This window comes from Bolinopsis microptera, chromosome 1 (genome assembly GCF_026151205.1).
Source record: "Bolinopsis microptera isolate Bmic1 chromosome 1, MBARI_Bmic_1.0, whole genome shotgun sequence".
NCBI classification, from domain to species: domain Eukaryota; kingdom Metazoa; phylum Ctenophora; class Tentaculata; order Lobata; family Bolinopsidae; genus Bolinopsis; species Bolinopsis microptera.
The window spans coordinates 17,016,447-17,036,332 of record NC_087072.1 but is presented as its reverse complement, the minus strand read 5'-3'; the positions used below and the strand labels follow the sequence as shown (position 1 = coordinate 17,036,332).

The 19,886-nt window shown below is 37.1% G+C and overlaps 1 protein-coding gene across 1 annotated transcript in view; it reads left to right on the top strand.

Moving 5' to 3' along the window:
- Positions 1-19,886, top strand: part of LOC134825991 (lysosomal cholesterol signaling protein-like) — a 383,362-nt gene that overhangs the window by 107,938 nt on the left and 255,538 nt on the right. The window lies entirely within an intron of this gene.

Sequence of the window (19,886 nt, the reverse complement as noted above, 5' to 3'; positions counted from 1 at the left end):
CAGAGAACATAAGGACTATAGAATGTAGTGTAAAATTCTCACAATGTATGAAATCTAAATTTATGTCACATGTAATTCAAGGAGTCTCATCCTATGAAATAAACAATAGTTTCGACTATTTCTACACTCAAGCTATGTGACAACTGAAAATTTTTTAAAGTGTTGGAGTTTTTGTCGGGTGGAAAGGCCCCCTGCATTATTATATTACCTTATCAAATCTAATAAGTTAAACTTTAAAATTTTGAATCCTATTTAAAACTTATTTTCAGAGGTAGAACTTTAAACATCTCCTTATTCATTCCCACTTGTTCTCATTGCCATTTTATTATTGTTTTATACTTCTATGTGTAACTGTAAATGATATTACTAACGAAATTCCAAAGTGGGCATCTAATCTATGTAATTTTCATCATAAATTTTCAACATAAATTGTTACCTTCATGCCCACAGTTCACTGTTAAATCATATCTTATTTTATCACTCATTAATTTATCACTTATTATGTTTTACATGCTATATCTTTATGTCCCTAGAAGGGTATTCTACTAACAGTTTTCGACTGACTTGAATGTCCTGCAGAGCAGATTAAGCTTCTTGAATTATTTTTTATTCTTTACTCTTAATGTATTGCTGTGTAAATTTAATTATAATCCTAATTCTAATTCTGATTCTAAATGGCATGTTCAAGGTCCCACTCCACATGTATACTGATGGCGTCATAAACAGCCAATGAGAAGCCCCCATCAAATAAAATAATAGTCAAATTGGGAAGGGGGTTGCCATGTTCAAGTATTAATATATTATTAAGTAAAATACTTCAAGTTAAATATACTTTTATGTACTTTAATATACTTGAATATACTTTACTCTAATTTAGCATACCAATATTATCTCAATTCAAAATTTGGCTGCCTTTAATTAAAAACAGATTCAGGAAAGTCAATGCAGACAATTATATTTTTAATGTTACAAATCTATTTTCCTATGACGGTTAAATAAACAGTGTGTCTGGACATTTTCAACCCTGGTTGTGGATTTTGTTTCACTGCCAAAATGGACAATTATCTCATTATTACAATAAGTCCATTTATAATTACTTGCAATGGTCTTGAAACTTTCAGAGATGATTATAATTGTCAGACCAAATGGTCTCCAATGAAATGAAAAGTTTTATTTTACATTCCTTTAATCATAAATAAAATAAGAGCTTAAACCACGAATTAGTTAGCTAGAAGTAAACTTGAGGAAATATTCTTTGGTGATTGTATATAATTATTTAAAAAAACTTTATTTGGTTGTTAGTATTTTTATTATGGTAAGTGGTTGAATTAAGGGGAATTTAGTGAAACAAGGTCAGTTTCTCTATTGTCTTAAAAAATTTCTACTTTACAGTAGGCAATGCTGAGTGGCAGGAAAGAGGGACCAAACTGCTTGGGGCTAACAATGGCCCATCGGTCATCGGCTATGAATAATATTGTAAAATGGCCCAGTTATGTTGAGAAATGAAACATTTGGTTACACTTTTCAATGGTTCAGCCAATTATTTATTTCTAAAAATTCACATAAATGTACTTTAGGTATTTGCTTAGCTGTGGAATGAAAAAAGGCCCACTTATGATTTCATTATAAGGCCCAAAATGTACCTAACATCTTGTTGTCATGATATCTTAATATTTTGTTACAACCACAGCTAGTGTAGGATATGTATTTCAATCTCAAACCAGGTTATTAGTGCAGCAATTCTTGTATAAAGGCATTACCACAATCTTGGTATATGGTTCATAATCAATAAAAGGCCCATTTCTTTGAATAACGTAACATGGTTATAAATAAATATGATATACAGAGTTGTTTGATCTAGTATTGGTTTTAAGTTGGTTGATGCATTCAAATAAAAACATGAAACAAATTAACAAATTTAAAAAAATGGTAATTGGGACCAAATTGTTGAATTTTTTAACAATTTGAATTGACAATCCGCAACAGAACGCGGTAAATTTAATCAAATGAATAAAGCTAATTAGATTAAAGGTTGGATATTTAAAACTTTTAATTTAAATATCATTACAACGTTACAAAATTTAATGTTTTGGGCCCAAGTACAAAATCTGGTCAATAATATGGTTGATGGAACCCTTTATGACCTAGGAAAACTGGTCTGAGCTTCAACAGCTATAATATAGCTTGCCTAACACCCCTCACACTAGGATACATACTCTATACATTTACTTTCTAATGTTACAATATATATGGGCCCAAGTACAAAATTTGGTCAAGAATATGGTTGATGGAACCCTTTGTGACCTAGAAAAACTGGTCTGAACTTCAAAAACTATCCACAAGTTTCTCTAACAACCCATTGAAAAAGTGTAACACAGAAGTGCATTACAAAATTCAATATCCAGGGCCCCCAACTAAACTGCTATATCTCAGGGCCTGAATATGTTACAAAAATTCTGATTTAAGGGTGCCCTCAGTCAAAGGGTCTAGTTTTTGTCAGTAGTTTCAGTTTTTCTTGAAATGTTACAGATTTCAATAGTGAAGAGTGGGAAAAATGAAACAAACCACCAACTAGGTTTGAACATGTCCATGTCTAACTTAGGCCAAAAGTATTTTAAACACTGAATATCTTTTTTCATTTCCCAAGTATAAGAAACGTAAGAAAAGCAATCTTCCAGACACTGTTTTCAACTAGGAATGTTTAATTGAAAAGGAGGGACCGCCAACCCTGCACCTGAAACATCTCACATCGAATAGACCAAAATAGCTTGTGGAAAGTGTATCAACTTGCCGCCGAAGCGGTGGGTGGGAGCCCCTGGGATCAAATTCGTCCTATCACAGCAATCTCAAGATGTCAATATTTGCAAGTAGAGTTCACAAAAACAGATTTGGCTGTCAGGGCCTGTCGATAGGTAATTCTTGGCGGGCATTGCAACTAGACAAGAAAACTTAAACCTTTGGCAACGTCTCGTCTTGTTTACGGTAACTACTATTTACTAGTGAGTCTGAACTAACTAAACAAACCTTGCTGGTCGATTAGAAAGATGACAGACAACAATACAATGCAAATGCCAAATACGACTACAACTTAATTGCAGGTATAATGTATGGAGTACAGGTTAGCGCTCGATTCCTAAAGATTAGGAATTGAAGATTGGTGATTGAAGATTGGTGAGCCGCGCGCAAAAATTAAATGTCAAGTTTAAATTCAAAAATATGAACTTAGTTATATTTCTAAAATTGAAAAGTCATTTGAGAATGTTCTCACTTAAGATATCAAAAAGAAAAACAAATATAATTAAATAATTATTTTGTACTTAACAAGTTTCATTTTATTTTACTTAAATTTTTTCGCTTGCTCTAACCAAAGCCATTTCGCTTAAGCGCGTCACGCAGTACGCGTATACACATAGCTATGTGAATTTGTTACCGTAAAGCTTGATAAAATGTTTTATTTTAAAATCTTTCAATCATTTATAACCATTTTGTTGACTTTTGAAACAACCGGCGGAGCTTATTTAAATAAATTATACCTGCTTGAAAATTAAATTTTTAAATTGTACAGTGAGCCAAACGCAAAATTGGAATTTCAAAATGAATTAAATTATACTTTAAGTACTAATTAATTATTTATTTATTTGCTTTTGTTTTTAACATCTTATGTATAAAAAGTTTCAAACGACTTATCAATTTTAAAAATATAATTTAATCCATAGTTATGAATTTAAACTTAACATTTAATTTTTGCGCGCGGCTCACCAATATTCAATCGTTTAGGAATCGAGCGCTAACCTCCAAGCCATACATTATACCTGGAGATCAGCTGCAGTGGTATACGGAATTTTTATTGTTGTCTGTCATGTTCCTAATCGAGAAGCGAGGTTTGTGTGCAATTGCCTTGTATTCTCGACCACCGGAGGTATGGGCCCACAAGCTACCATGTTCTTTAAACGAGTAGCAACACTTCTGGCAGCCAAGACCAGCCAGGACAAAAGCCTCATTATGGCAAATCTATGATTTACCAGATAACATTAAAAGTAAAGTTAAAATATTTGCTGATGATCTTAAGCTTATAGCTAATGCCTCCGAGCATGAAACTATAGTTAATGATCTGAACGAACTAGAGATGTGGGAGAGTAAATGGCTTTTAAAGTTTAATCCTACTAAGTGTTCGGTAATGCATTTAGATGTTAACGATAACCCAAGTTATTCTCTTAATGGAGTTACATTGGCAGAATCTGTACAGGAAAAAGACTTGGGAGTTATAACCCATAACTCTCTGCTATGGAATGAACAGATAAAGGCTTCAATATCTAAAGCCAACAGAATGATATGTTGGATTGTTAGAAATCTGATTATCAGGGAAAAATCTGTGATGATATCCATTTACAAAGCTTTGATAAGACCCCAAATTTTTAAAATTATTATATTATATATACAATCACCAAAAGAATATTACCTCAAGTTAACTTCTAGTTAACTGATTCGTGGTTTAAGCTCTTATTTTATTTATGATTAAAGGAATTATTATAAAACAGGGCTTTCAATTAAACTTTGACTTCACGTCATGGTCGATTTTATCTGCGAAATATATATATATTGTAACGTGTTATGATATGTTAAGTTGATCTGAAATAGTCAGTTTTAGGTTCTCAAAACATCATAAGGCATTAGCAAATTGTAAACTATGACAACCGAAATAGGACATTAAGAGAAGCTATAAATATTTTGAATTAAGAGGCTTGTACTTTATTTACATTAGTCCCAACCTTATATGACAAAATTTTTTTTTTTAGTACACTGTTAGTAGGTTGCTTAATCTGAGTCCTTGGGCTTCTTAAACGCTTAGCATTCATGTTACAAACGTTTTTCAGTCCTAAATGTAAATTCCAACACTGGTAAAAGATAGCCGCCCCACCTAGCTCATTAGTAGCAGAAAACAGTTTCCTGGATGCAGCTCGGGAAAGTATTTCCACTAGCATGCACCCGTCAAGCCATTTGATTCCCAATCAAAGAATAGAACAATAGAACCCAGTGTACACAGGGTCCCTTAGGACCGAATCACTTACATAGCTGAATAGCTACCACATTAATGAAGTATCAGTATGTGGCTTTGTTTAAAGTCCACCACTAATAGAAGGTCATTTCCATAGAATACATCAAGAGCCTTCAACGCTCGGCGAAGGAGCTTTGAATAAAATAAAAATGTTATTTAGATTTACGAAACTTCCATGAGGTCTTGCTGGCTCCGTTACGCCTCTCCCTCACTGCCCTCAGACGTGTAACTACAGTGTCAGTCACATCAGGACTTCAAAGGAGAATCCGTAGTTCACTATTCCATGTTATTCATAAAGACGTCCTTGAAGAACAAGAAGACCAAGCCACTTAGTTGAACGTGATATCATTGATGCACTAGAACATAGAAGCACAATTTTATTAAAACAGGAAATGATCAGAGTAAATGATCGTTCATTAGCATATCAGACCTTATCTTAGTCTTAAAAAAACACTACAAGTTATAACTTTTATACTATAACTAGAATTAACTTCATTAATAGACAAGCTTCACGACCGCGTGCGCAAGCTTACTGAGTAAGTAACTCGCGACGCGGATCCATACATAATGCAGTAGTAGCCTATGTTCGGTATCGTCCGAACTGTAACCGAACTCTTACTGTGGACCCAGCTCCTAAGGATCTCCGGGGCCTCGAGGAATTATTGCATATAATCAAGCGGACGGGTGATCGCCCATTCTCTGCGGGGTGTGTAAGACCTTCCTGTCAATAGCATCGGTCATCATCCAAGAGGGAGCCGCTAATAAATACGCGCTTATCTCAATTATACGGTCGAATTAGACTCAGAGACTGAGAGAAGAGAGAGAGCAGAAGAGAGTGAAGAGTGAGAGAGAGAGCGTGTTCTCGTATATACAGTATCCGTAGAAGCTCTGGAACGGCTGTCTGCGTGTGTAAAGCTTGATTTCGCTTGATGTAACCAGATTGAACTGGAGCGTAGCGTAGGCGCAACGACCCCAGAACACCGCCGAGCTCGAAACAAGAACATAAATGACGAGCATCATATACTCGAGTCTTTTCATCTTTTGACAAAGAACCCCCACTCTATCTAACACGTATTGATAAGTTTAGCCATGACTGCGCTCTATAGTCACCAACAACGAAACCCCATCATTTAGCAACATGGAGCAAGACGGCAGAAGGAGTAAGCGTCAGTCACCGCACCCCGCACCCCCACCTTCACCTCCCGACCAGAGTATACCCCGCCCAGCGCATGTTTTCAGACGGCGTCCCCCTGCCGCCAACTCCTCCGGCTCATGAAGCCTAAAAGTACAACGAGCCAGGTACTAATTCCTACAACACAGTATATAGGATAGGAGAAACAGTTTTTTGACGTCTTCTCTGTAGTACCGTCCAGTAGAGTGACTTTGTAATTTTGTAAATATGTTTTTTTAGAAAAAACGCAAACCAAGATACTGCTAATTATCAAACCGCTAAATATCATACTCATAATAGGCATGCATGAACTGCGACTCAAGTACCAGCGATCTACAAACTAGAAAGCTACAGTAAAACGTTTTAAAAATCAAGTTTCCCGTCTAATCTATTAAGTTACAGTGATTTTACATGACAAATTATCGAGCAGGTGAATCCGAGAGAAAGCGGAAGCAGAGAAGTCAGGAATAAGAGCAGATCGCTGAACAAACGTCATCCTCATAAGTATCAGTAGTTACAGGGAACAACAGGGGATTTCGCGTCTAACTTAATTTGGCCAACAATCGCGTGTAACCGAGCGAAATTCAGGGAAATTAAAAAACGAGGCAAAACATTAAAAACATCCATCAAAATTTTGTCGGCGGAGAATGGGAAATTTCGCGATTTCGTACATAGCCGCCGAAATCCTTTTGTCCCTGGTAGGTTACCGATGGTTACCATAAATCATAGACATACTAAATGTACAAACCAACAGCCCAACAATACTTTGTAGTGGTTTTCGGTTTACATTCAACATATGAAATAAAAACAGAGTTTTCTCCACCTACTTTGGCAATACCCCAGTTCTCACTCATATTAAACGATATCATGTGGAAACAGTAACTTGTCGAGGCTGTAAAGTACGCTACAATCCATCATTTCCGTGACAATCTGATCGCATTAAAAAGAACAGACAGAGAGAAACGCCACTAGGCACGAATCGCAGCCGGTTCTCGTCTTGCTGACTCCACGTCTGAAGGGGGAAAGTCTGTAAAAACGGAGATAGAGCAGCTTCCGCGAAGCAGCATCCCAAGCAGCTTCCCTGCTTTCAAAATCCATAACGTCATGATGCTCGACCAGCAACATGTGCTTGACTCACATAACAAAAGATCAAACGCAGTAGCCCCTTGTTTCAGCATGAGGACATTATAGTCATAAAAACTGAATTGCTAATTGATGCAACAGCTTCAATGCGAGATATGCTTAATAATCACTATTACAATCAGGGACATGTTCATTAAAAAGATGATCTCAAAAAATCGCAAATTGCTGCTTTTGCTAAAGACTGTTTAAATTTTAAGCACGGGGATAACCTTTTAAACCTTTTCGTCTTAATAAGCATGTCACTGGGACAATTATGTATCGCAATGACATCTGCGCATGACTAATTAAAGTTCGTTCCAACATGCGAAAATTGGAAACGGAATTTAAGAAATTAAGCTGATTTTAGCAGGGCACGTGTGGTGGAGAAATTCCAGCAGCGGTAGTACAGCGACTCCAAGAGCTTGCGTCCGATGCTGATATCCCAGAAACGATTTCCAGCATGCAGCGAGAATATCAGCTGTGTTTACTGTATGAAATGCCTAATTTTACATAATAAACAATTTTTCAATTCAGTATTAGATGCCTGTAATCTTTGAGTATAGACAAAACTTGTACAAACTGTTAAATATACTGTGTTACCACAGTGTGTATCTTATTGTGCCTCCAAACTTATGTCTTCGCCTTATTATTACCGTATTATTATTTATGCTTGAAAAATCTTTGCAAAAGAGACTTGAACGGATTTTACTTTAAGAATAGGAAAAGGTTTTTACCTTAAAGTACTTTATCCAAATTAATTTTTTGTCTTCCAACGGTTTACTGTGGAATGTCTTTTGAGGTATTATGTTTGAGTGACTATCACACACTTTTTACATATATTTCATCATTCATGTTGATATACTCACAATTATCAATAAAAAACAACATGATATTTTATAGTTCAATCTTGAGCGGCTCATAAATTCCCCAAATCTGTCCGAGGATAATGTCCTTTTGTTTGTTGAGAAAAAGTCAAAAATGTCATGTAACAGAAGTGCACTGCGCAGCAAATTGATAAAAAGCTAGGTACAATTTAACCATCTCTATTAAAAACATATATCACCCGTTTAAACCCATAACGTAACTCATTAAACTCATATAATACTGACACTAAACAACAGCACTTTGGTAGAAAAGTGAATACCGAACAGTTAGTTTTATACCTGTCAGCCAATTTAATTTTAAACTATTAAACCAAACTTTATAAATCCACTAACGAATACAATAAATGGAAAACGACACTCTGTGTTATTCCTACTCTTGAAGCCTCATACCAAAACATTGAATAAAATCGCTTAATACATTTTTGTCGAAATGCAGGCCGAGGATATTATTAAAAAAGCGTACTTGTAAATAAATGAAAAGACTATTAAACTGGATCAGAATCGTATCCTTTGAAGAAAGCGTTGAAATAGTGAGAGAGAAAAAGTGAATATAAATTGTCCGAGTGATCAATGCGAACGAGGCAGCGCCCACGCAACGAGCGCCGGGATCCTACCTCTCAATAAAACGGTAAGGAAATAGCGTTCATTTTCAACAAAATGTCGCCGTTTTTTTTAGAAGAATAAAAGAATGGAATTGAAATAATTATGAAGAGGAATGATTGACTGTACCATATATTGGTCATTATATCGTCAAACACAAATTTGTAAGATAAGAATGAACCTTTAAATGTTATCGCGTAGTGAGAATACTAAGGCTCACAATAAATACTGGTTTTCCAATAAACTCACTTTGATTTTCAAGATACATAACTTAAATATGATCGTATAATTCCAAAAACTCGGAGTCAAAGTGAACAGTTCACAGTCGACGAAATAACCCCGCTAATAGAATTTCCCATTCCTTAAACTATGGTACGGTAAGGGTACACCCAAGGTACGGGTCAGGTATACCCTCAAAGTAAAGTTGTGCGGTTACCCCATATTGATAGGTTCAGGTTTGTGAGGACTGCAAAGCTGTCACGAATTCGTTCACCAAAGGTCTTCAAACGTTAAGCCGTGCTTTCACAATATCTAAAAATAAAAGTGTAATTAACAAGAAAGCTTGGAGGTGGTATCTTTAAGAACTATAAAGGCTGCCTCCCTGCCACAGTACAAGAAACGGCTGTTGGGAGTCAAATAAGATAAAATAATCATAAAACGGTGCTTAATAAGCAACAAACAAACGGATTTTATTCTAATTTCGTAAAGGAGCGAAAAATATATGCAAATTTGAGACTGAAGAGAAAGGAAGCGTCATACAATACAGTCGACATGCATATTTATAGTTTACTTAACCAGAAATAAACGTGTATAAAAGAGGCACGCTATAAAATCACCACAGTTGAAGAGTACATCACAAAAATGAAAGTGTGATTAGCCACAGAGCTGCAATGATTTTCGCGTGATTAATCCGTGAGCGAAAACACAAGAGCGAACAATCAGCAAATAGAGCGACCAAGACACAGTACAGACATCAAATGCATCACCAACGCAAAACTAAGATAACACACAGCCTTACCGTTCCCACCGATCATGGTTGAGTGATGTGAAGTCCTATCTGCTACCCGACCATTAGTTTACCGGGCTATCTTTAAACCGTTTCCCTGTCTGTCCCTCTGTTCTTGTGTGCTTCCTTAGGCCTTGATCTGCACAAAGGTTGGGTTAAGTACCGAGTAATATCGTTAGACTGAGACATCTTCCTATACATGAATTTATAAAATTTCTCACAACCTATAGCTCGATTTTTGGAACTCGAACATCGATCGTAGTAAAATATATCTGTAAGAAATTCAACTAAATATATTACCTTGAGGACCGCTCCACTGGTGCCATTAGAAGTTTGAGCAAACAATCATCGAAGATAACGGAGTTCTTTGCAGAAAATATGGGGGAACTTTCCCCCAACACTCCTAGCGGCTTACACCTGCAGTTTCGTTAATGATGTGACAGCAAATATATTGGTACTGATGATCCCTGATAGAATGCTGGTAAGGTAGTTTTTGAAATATCTTGAAATGGACCATAATTTACTGGGTGGATAACGAATAAAATGCAGGTCGTCGACCTATCAAAACAACTTTTATCTTACCACAGATATGAAGTATTTGTATACTAGGTTACTTTGTTACTTAGTTACTAGGTTTTACTAGGTTACTAGGTTTACTAAGTTACCTGACGACATGACCCTCCTCATCCTGAACCGATTTATCATGCTCCATCCTCACCAACCATGGCAAACCTTGTAGCTGGGGTTTCTTCCAGACCCCCAACTCTGCATCTTAGCTTCTATCCCCACCTTCCATACCTGTAGGCGGCTGAGGGGAGAGGGAATTCAATATCTGGAAATCAGCCAAATACGAAAACTGATCATAAGTTTTCCATTTTAATTAGTAAAATACATGGAAGGAATTGCCGTCACTTTTAAAAAACGTAAAATCGTTGAAATCACTTGTAGCATTGGATCACTGAAGAGAATACTCACATCACACCAGATGACGATGTACCCCCGTACTTCGAGTAACTACCGGAAGGAACTCAATGTAGACCAGGTCTCATCAACACCTCACCCCGCTCAGCACAGGATTTGAGAAGTATCTGATCATAGGAACATGTTTATCCATAATTTCATCAAGATATAAACAATAAGTACCAACATAACCGAAATACAAACCACCCTATTTTTTCAAAGGGTGACAGTTTTAGATACGCAATGAGTTTTTGAAACACTACTGGGAAAGTCAAATTGCGTGAATCAGTACAAAAATTAAAGGTAACAACGCTGTAAACAACGCGCAAATAACGATTGGCTTCCCAAATAGAGTGTAAACAATATGCAAGGACAAGAAACTTCTTTCCTACCCTAAAATCTTTAAACTTCTTCATGAACTCGAGTACTTTAGTACTCAATTTAGCTACCTTGTCCCATTCTCAGGTCTCTCACTGATCCTCAGCATTACCTCCTCTGGTACTTCAAAGTCTTGCGCACACTCTAGATGTTCCGGCATGTTTTTTCCTGCGCAGTCGTCCGCCTAAAAGTTATAAGAGCATTGTAAATATGGGGATTGACTACTTTAAATTATATTTATATGACGTATAAATCTACAAAATGCCCAGAACCATAAAGTTTAAAATTTCCTCCCAATACAAAGTTTTCTATTATTACGGTGGCTTCCCAAGCGCTAGCACGTGTGTGTGATCAAGCCCCATAGCCAGTATCTTGTGGTTTGTAGGCTGGCCACGGAAAACATTTGTGCGTTATTGCTTGGCCACCATTAAATCTTACAATAACAATTTATCTAGAAGCCATTCAACATAGTGTGTTAGAACTTGAGAAATGGCTATTTTAAAGTGACATTCTCTGAACAACCCACAAGTTGAAAAACAGCCAGCTGGCAACCCTTTAACGTAGTATCCAAAAATTATGAATAATTCCCTTTTGCAAAGTACAGGCAACCATGTCCGAAAAAAGGTTTGTGTGTATACGGACACGATCATTTTGAGTTGAGGATATTGTGTAAACAAAAAATAACGCGTTTATATCGACGTAAGTGTCTTAATTTTGACATCTATTAACCTAGCACGTTCAGTTAGTTCTGAACCAAAACCACGTAACACATACTCCCATACACGCACCGAAAGAAAATCTATTGTTGTTAAGCACTATAATGTTTCAAAATTCACATTTTGTGGACTAGTTAACTGAGTTGCTACTTCTCATCCCTTGGTCTTAAAAATAGGTAGATTAGGTCCATCTACCAATTTAAAGATACAACGTTGTTATAGGGCACGGATCGAACGGTTACAAGGCAATATTTGGGTAACTTTGTCACAGTCAGAATACCATTACCATCTACTCTACTGTAGGTGTCCTCAAACCCTTTTAACTCATTATTTGATGGATGATGGTACCCATCAAAGCCCTAAAATATGAAGTTTTGAATAAGTTAGCTAATACAGGCACTTGGTTATAGGAAGATGAGGTGTAATTCTATCACAATAAAAAGGAATTTTTAAATGTTTGGCGAATTAAATAAATCTGATTTTGATTTGAAAGGCGAGAAAACCTATCTATGATGACAATGCATTTTGATGCAAGTTTAAGATCAGTTTATGTTTACATTGTCACAAAAAATGATACGAAAATCTAATCAATACCTGAATCCCTTCCTGAAACTTAAATACTTCTTACAACTTACCAAGAATGTCAATCTTAATTCTTGCACTTTCATATGACTGCAAAATACCTACTCTCACTGTGCAGTATTCTTACTGTTTAGAAGTGTAGATGTTCACTCATTAATAATCAACTAAAACCCTTTTAAGATACTTTTTAGATACTCAAAATTTAGAGTGGAAATTGAAATATATTCCCTGGCCTTTCCCACCCTTTTTTGGCCAATTTTGGACCCCAAAAACCAAAACCCCGATTTACCGCAAACCCTGATTTACTGCGGGTTTTAGCCTTCCCCAAAACCCGCGGTAAATCGGGGTTGTACTGTATCACCAAAATGTTCAAGGATCAATTTTCATCGGTAATGTTACAGTTACTGTGTTATAATTCCCAATCAATAAATGTAGCAACAAAAAGGTAACTAAATAACTTGAATACAACAGAAGTATGATAATAGGTATTATATAGCAACTAAAAATAACAAAAATGTCTATAACTACTGAAAATTCGTAGTAGCTTCTACTTATTACAAATTTCATTAAGATAAGATATTAGGTGTCTTATAACAATATGACTCACTGGTACCACAGTTTGAGTTGAAAAAATACCAATAGGAAAACCGCTCAATTCGTTTGAGTAAAGTCTATTTCTCCAGTCCTTATAATCTGGTCTCCTTGGTAGCAGCTGCTAGTGGATTTGGAGTTACGTTGATGTTCTGATCGACACTGTTTTCACATTCTTCTCCTACTTGGCGGACATTGTTTGCTGCTCTTGTGACTTCTCTAATTAGTCTTGATATCCTCCTGATACTTGACAAAGTACATTCTTTCAGAGCAGGCATTCTCCAAAAGTAGAGAACCGGATTAGCTGCAGAGTTAGCAGCTAAGAGTAGAGTTTTCACGGCGTTATCGTAATAGTACTGTGTATCAAACTGATGCAAACTGTAGAACCATTCATAGTCATTAGTAAACCACATGTATGTTCTGAGGATATTTGTAATAGCTATGGGTATGTTGCAGACTCCATAGAGCAGAGCGAACATCAGAATTGTTACCGTCGCTCTATTCCTGGAACGTTGAAGCTCTTCTTGTTGTTGCACTTGAACGGCACTTCTTCTGAGCAACACTGCTGATATGATGCAGCTCGTAGCAACAACAAAAGTCGGGGCAATGAAGGTTAAGTTTCTAATAACTAGCAAGTTAAAGAACTCAGTTCCTGTAATTAAATTACTAGTTACAAATATGTTACAGCGTAAGTAGTCGGAGTCATAAGATATGCCTGTAAAGTCATACATATGGAATCTTATATCCAGGGCTAATACCAGCACTGAATACGTTATCACCGATATAATGAGATATTTAATATTTTGTTGTTTAAAGGGTCTGAGCAGTGCAATTGTCCTGCTTATACTTAGACATATTACAAGAAAGATGCTCAATGGCACTGATATATACCATAAGTACACCCAAACCACGCAACCGTATTCACTCGCAAACCAAAGACCTGGTTGTCTGTTTGATAGGAATGAAATTCCAACTGGAATGATTATTATGCTAATCAAGATGTCATTTCCAGTTATAATCATGTAAATGACATTAGAGATATCCCTTCTATTTGATTTGAAGTATATGAAACTGATTAGGTTTCCAATTGTTCCGATGAGGAAGAAAAGACAACAGATAGATCCGTAGGTCATATCTGCTGCCTTATTGAAGGCTTGCTCGGTCACTGTTGTATTCACCATTCTGCTAAATAGGGTAAGGTGAGTTAGTAAGTAGTAGAGTTAATTTCAGGGTTGGGTTGATATAATTATAAAGCTACCGTAGCAATATTGATAAATTGAGCAATAGTTTGTCATGACAAAGCTGTTTGGGGACCAGCTTTTGGCTCTGTAATTTTGATTCGTCGACGCTATTACAGCAAAGCTGCCCCTTATACTACGAATTAGTTTACGGTTACCTAGCTGCAACTTGATAGCATTGAATATCAAACATAAACGTTAAATTAAATCGTTAGATACTAGCGCTGGGTCCGGAACTCTAGGGTGTGAGACTCTTGGGCGGCGTCCTGAAAAACAGGACTCATCGGCGTGGCCGGCGGAGACATGAAAAAAAAAGACTCGCGGGCAGCCGCAAAAGATTATCATATTTTTTATTGGTTTTACTTTTATTGTCCTTTTGTTTTTATACAATTACATGAATTACCGTTACGGGTTTGGTAACGGTAAAGTTTATGGTTAGAGTCCTAAATCCTTATTTTTTGTGACCTTAGAGTCTCACCCCCTAAAGTCCAGACCTCGCCAGCGATCAACAAAATACTCACAACCACCAACCACTGATCTTTTGTTCTCTAGAATATTGAATTATGAGCAGTTTGGATTTTAACACGTAATTACTTCTTTTCTTTGCAACGGTCATGTGCAGTAGGTAAATGATCTTTTGTTGATGTATAATCAAATACATAATGTGTTAAACTTGCGCTATTTTTCCAATTCTGCTGGCTTTTGGATTAGCTCTGCAAAGCACAAATGAGTTAACATCTCTGAAATTCACCATCTGCGATAAAATAATTCTTATCATTGAAAATTTAGTATTTATTTTACTACATATATTATTATAAAATATAAAAATGTAATTATTAATAAGATCCATATTTTACTTTAGGGTCTGCCCACACTACGCCATGTGGCGACAGGCCACATGGCGTGGGTCAAAAGCCAAAGGCACAGTGTACGTTTAGAGCTCCCGCCATGTGGCCCGTCTATCTAAACACACTATGCCACTTGGCGTGGATTTAGCAATACAAGGGGAATAGAGGCACGGATTTTTAAAATCCGTGCCTTTATTCCCCGAGCACCGAGAGTTTCCACGCCAACTGGCGGGAGCTCTAAACCGAGTAGTAGAGGCTCTTACGGGCATTGTCTGCTCGATACGTTAGGGACCCCAGATACACCTTACTAGACGTATTTTTGACCGTAGAATCGATTGAAAGTGGTTTCAAGATGATTGGACTGATTGTTCTGGGGTAAAATCGCAAAAAACCGATTTTTGGGCCAAAAATAGGCCAAAAAACCATGTTTTTTGATATTTTGAGCAAGTTAATTTTGTTGGCATGTCGGCAAAACTTGCATAAAGATAGCTAAAAGACAGCCGCACAAGATTGTATAAAAATAAAACAAATCCCTCTATTTGTTCTGAGGTAAAAATCCAAAAAAGTGGTAAAAATTTTGACTTTTTTGCTTGAAGTTTGAATAATTTTTTGCAGTTGTATTAAATCAACCCAAAAATAGTCACATCGTGTTTGCCTAAATTTTTCCTTTCCGAGAAGTACCCACTTCATATACTTTATCGAAGTTTGAATATTTTCACTCCGCAAGCGTTTTTGCCAAATTTTCGACGCGCACTACGCGCAAAAGCATTTAGTTGTTATCAATTGGCACCCGCGCGTTCATCATAAATTTCAAACAGCTATAACTCAGCGAGATTATGTCCGTTCTAGCTCATATTTTCACACTAAATAGAAAATAATGTGATCTTATTGCTGACAAAATATGAATATAATTACTCTATTTGCCTTAGAGTAATAGACTGTCAAAGTTTAAAACGCGCATTGGTATAGCACGTGACTAATAAGGCCAAATTTATACTTCTTAACATATTATCGATCCTTAGACATCATACTATTGTGTCCAATTAGCGGTTAGGTCTCTAAACTCGTAGCAGAAAACACGTCTTTTTGCCCGTAAGAGCCTCTACTAGAGCGTACTAAATCACTCTACAGTCGATCTTCGAGATTGTTCTAAAAGGGCCCCCGACAGTTGAAACCAACTTCAATCGATGTATTTTCAGACGCTGATTACGAATCACCCCCCATGACAGGGTTAAAATGCTCCCCTGACGAGATATAGGCGAAAAACTGTCTCGATCACGTGATATGACCGTATAAGGAAGTTAGTCTAATTTCTCGTTAGGGTTAGGGTTTCAGCATATGCTTTTGTTAAGGATTGGGTTAGGGTTAGGGTTGGGATCAGATAAGAGGGTTAAGATTTCGAATAGTCGTTCAGGACCAGCTAGAGAACGGGTTGAAAAAGTCACGTGACAGTCGAGTGTAGAGTGATTAATTATCATCCGCTCTAAACACACTACGCGCCTCGTTGTGTGAATCCGGTGACTAGTGGCGGGAGCTCTAAACACACTGTGCCTTTTGACCCACGCCATGTGGCTTACTGGGCCGCGCTCAGCCTGTCATTCCGCCTAATCTCTATGTTAATGAACATAATAGCCTGGGGTCCCCAGGTAACATGTGGCCCGTCGCAACATGGCGTAGTGTGGGCAGGAAATCCGTGCCTCTGAATAGAGGCGCGGATTTGCTAAATCCACGCCAAGTGGCACAGTGTGTTTAGGTTAATCGGGCCATGTGGCCCGTCGCCACATGGCGTAGTGTGGGCAGACCCTTATACTGCTATAATTATACGGCTGTTACCACCTCGACAGTCTGTCTATTGTGTCATCAATTTTACCTAAGTTAAGTCAGAATTCATACACCATCTGTACGTACCTCAAATAGTCCACTGGCAAAATCATTTTTCTGCAGAACCCATATTATAGTAGAGGCTCTTACGGGCAAAAAGACGTGTTTTCTGCTACGAGTTTAGAGACCTAACCGCTAATTGGACACAATAGTATGATGTCTAAGGATCGATAATATGTTAAGAAGTATAAATTTGGCCTTATTAGTCACGTGCTATACCAATGCGCGTTTTAAACTTTGACAGTCTATTACTCTAAGGCAAATAGAGTAATTATATTCATATTTTGTCAGCAATAAGATCACATTATTTTCTATTTAGTGTGAAAATATGAGCTAGAACGGACATAATCTCGCTGAGTTATAGCTGTTTGAAATTTATGATGAACGCGCGGGTGCCAATTGATAACAACTAAATGCTTTTGCGCGTAGTGCGCGTCGAAAATTTGGCAAAAACGCTTGCGGAGTGAAAATATTCAAACTTCGATAAAGTATATGAAGTGGGTACTTCTCGGAAAGGAAAAATTTAGGCAAACACGATGTGACTATTTTTGGGTTGATTTAATACAACTGCAAAAAATTATTCAAACTTCAAGCAAAAAAGTCAAAATTTTTACCACTTTTTTGGATTTTTACCTCAGAACAAATAGAGGGATTTGTTTTATTTTTATACAATCTTGTGCGGCTGTCTTTTAGCTATCTTTATGCAAGTTTTGCCGACATGCCAACAAAATTAACTTGCTCAAAATATCAAAAAACATGGTTTTTTTGGCCTATTTTTGGCCCAAAAATCGGTTTTTTGCGATTTTACCCCAGAACAATCAGTCCAATCATCTTGAAACCACTTTCAATCGATTCTACGGTCAAAAATACGTCTAGTAAGGTGTATCTGGGGTCCCTAACGTATCGAGCAGACAATGCCCGTAAGAGCCTCTACTATTACCTGGGGACCCCAAGCTATTATGTTCATAATTAAAGATTCGGCGGAATGACAGGCTGAGCGCCGCCCAGTAAAACCTTGTATCACGCGGTGACCCCCACGGTCGCTTCACTATAGTGTAGCGTCTTCGACGCTACAGGGGGAGCCGCGCACTTCGTGCGCGGCGGGTCATACAACGTATGACAAGTAAAACCTTGTCATACGTTGTATGACCCGCCGCGCACGAAGTGCGCGGCTCCCCCTGTAGCGTCGAAGACGCTATAGTGAAGCGACCGTGGGGGTCACCACGTGATACAAGTAAAACCCATATTGATATACTGTGGAATGGACTCCCTTTACAGGTAAGACAGATTGTGTCTACTAGTCTTTTCGAATCTGAGGTCACTAAGCATCTATGGAAATGTATATTGGATAGTGAAACAACAGTCTAGCCTAATCTCGTTGCTTCCCATATTATTATTATTATTTGTTTATTTATTTTTTCTATCTACCTTCCTATACTTTCAACACACCTTCTCACATTATAATGACCATATCAGACTTGTATCTAATGTATTTGGAATTTGACGTATTGAAATACCAATTTTGACTCTATATCCACAATTATTCACAATGGATTTGACCATTGTTAATTGTTAATGATTTGGCCCGGCGCGCGCTACTTCGTAGCACGTTCCATCGGGCCATTTCGAGAAGAAAGCGGCGCGCGCTAGTACTTCGAAGAAATTGAGACGAGTAACTTACCTGAGGACCCCAGGCTTTAATGTTGTTAACGAATAGAGATTAGGCGGAATGACCGGCTGAGCGCGGCCCAGTAACGAGTAACATGCGTCAACAATGGATTTGTTTGTTATTAATATTAAATAGTTTTTCATAAATTTTTGGATTTAGATTAATTCGATGTATTGGGTCCAAGTAATAGCGGACATAGTTCACTTATGTGTTTACCTTGACATACTATACGTTGCATGCCACTTTTCGCGCGCAAAGCGCCGATGGATACGAAACATGTATCAATGTTTACCGTGTTTGGTTGCCCATCATATTTTACAGATGGGGGCGATATTTTGAACGATTCTATTTTATATTCATTTATTGCTGTACTCTGTAAAATTTGAAAAGTATTTAATAAATTATATAATTACAGCTGTTCTATAGTCCTTTTCCTATTAGTATTATTCAACAGGTATATTGCCTACTAAGCTACACGTACGCATAGTACTAGCAGCAAAGACTTTTTGATGATATTGATATGTTATGAAAAACGTGAATTTACCTGGCACACCAGTCGTCCAGTCCCAATACAATGCGCGGCGCTCTTTTCGCATATATGATACGTGTAAGGAGCGAGCAATACTAATAGACTAGCCAGCTACTGCTAGGCAAACTGTGAATAAATCTTATATACAATATACATGTACACTCTATATATAATACTGCTATTCTGTATACTATAGTAATATACCACAATATTATTACTCTTTACTCTTAGTCTTTAATTAAATTAGTTTTAGTCATGTTCTTATTACACGAGTTTTCAACCTCAGACACCACCCTTACTCATGAACAGCTGCATATAATTATATCGCCCCACTACACTACACAGCAGAGTATCAATCTACATGTTCGACTACTTCACACGAATACATTCACCGAAATGTTATTGTAAATATATACATCGAAAGTTGAGATTGCTCTTAATTACCAGCATCTTATAGTGTAATTCAAATTGTTATTTGCATACTGATACAGTATGCTCATTTTTATTAATTTCACTCGCTCATCAAACCAAACAAAGAGGGAAGAAGCAAGATGTTCTCATAACTAGGAATTGTTAGAAAAGTACAAGGTATTTGGTGAATTGTTTAGTGTTCCAATATGAATGTGACGTTCCAGAACCTTTTTAAGAGTCATAA